General features: G+C 39.2%; 1 protein-coding gene across 1 annotated transcript in view; it reads right to left on the bottom strand.

Annotated features, from left to right (window-relative positions):
- Positions 1-737, bottom strand: part of AK7 (adenylate kinase 7) — a gene marked incomplete at both ends in the record, with an annotated part of 14,355 nt that overhangs the window by 9,292 nt on the left and 4,326 nt on the right. The window lies entirely within an intron of this gene.

Genomic DNA, 737 nt, shown 5'->3' with positions numbered 1-737 from the left:
CTGAGCGCACTGTCATTTCTTTCGCGGATGGCACATTCCCGAGATGCCACTGAATTTAGAAATGAGTAAGAACTGTAATTCAGAAGTCTCCAACTATCACAGGAAGTGAATGTTGATCTGCTGGGAAGAACAGATGCTTTGGAGCCTTCCTGTTCCAAAGTTCTGACAGAAATTAAACAGGGGCAATGATATCCATTAATGCCGCCGCTGGATTTCCGGAGGAAAAGGGGTCCTTTTGAAAGGCCTACAAGAGGTATGTATTAAAAATATGCAAGTTGCTTTATCATGTACTGCTACATATTGTTCCACTGTCTTCTCAACAGACATTCAGCTTCCAAACATTTAGAAGCTAATTATATTAATACCTTTGTTATGTAGTGACTCAGTGCTTTGGACTAGTCAGAAAAATTGAGTCAATAGCTCATCTGGGTGTTACTGGTGGCAGAAGTTATTGCAAGGTTTGCTAGACACCGTTTACAATCTTCATGTTTCTAACATCACAAGTATGAAAATTATTCTACAGTCTTGTAACTCCATGTTATCACAGTAAAAGTAAGAACAATTTACCAAGAATTTTTCAAGCTGGAAACCCAATTACCCAATTTTACTGGCATTCTGTACTATTAAACCCATGTTAGAATAGAATATAATTTCTAGTGCTATTTTCTCAGCAGGGCATAAGATGACAAGTGTATACTCAAACCAGAGTAAAGGTTCACAACCCCCCCCCCCGCACC

Source organism: Cariama cristata, unplaced genomic scaffold (assembly GCF_000690535.1).
Source record: "Cariama cristata isolate BGI_N322 unplaced genomic scaffold, ASM69053v1 scaffold20356, whole genome shotgun sequence".
NCBI lineage: Eukaryota > Metazoa > Chordata > Aves > Cariamiformes > Cariamidae > Cariama > Cariama cristata.
This window is presented reverse-complemented; position numbering and strand designations above follow the sequence as displayed.